The sequence below is a fragment of the Momordica charantia genome (genome assembly GCF_013281855.1).
Source record: "Momordica charantia cultivar OHB3-1 chromosome 5 unlocalized genomic scaffold, Mcharantia_2.0 BLBB01000005.1, whole genome shotgun sequence".
NCBI lineage: Eukaryota > Viridiplantae > Streptophyta > Magnoliopsida > Cucurbitales > Cucurbitaceae > Momordica > Momordica charantia.
This window is the reverse complement of record NW_028275163.1, coordinates 11617408-11617723: the sequence shown is the minus strand read 5'-3', so window position 1 is coordinate 11617723 and position 316 is coordinate 11617408. Positions and strand designations below refer to the sequence as shown.

The 316-nt window shown below is 43.0% G+C and overlaps 1 non-coding gene across 1 annotated transcript; it reads right to left on the bottom strand.

The window, feature by feature from the left end:
- On the bottom strand, window positions 1-107 carry LOC148211307 (small nucleolar RNA R71). Its single transcript, XR_015791149.1, has one exon. It is a non-coding gene; the product is annotated as a small nucleolar RNA R71 (small nucleolar RNA).
- Window positions 108-316: the final 209 nt, after the last annotated feature.

Sequence of the window (316 nt, the reverse complement as noted above, 5' to 3'; positions counted from 1 at the left end):
GATATCAGAGAGGAGATCATCTCTTTTAGACAGTATGATCGTGAACCTGTTCACGAGGCGTGGGAGAGATTTAAAGAACTAATCAGGAAATGTCCGAACCATGGCTTGCCGGTATGCATCCAGATAGAACATTTCTTTAGAGGCTTAGATCATCCTACTAAGATGATGCTAAACAATGCTGCCAACGGAGCCTTTACAAAGAAGACATTCAACGAGATAGTTGACATCCTAAATGACTTAGCTTCACACAACGAACTATGGTGTTCGCAAAGATCTAGGGCAGCACCAAAGAAGCAAGATCCAGCTGGAGTTTTGG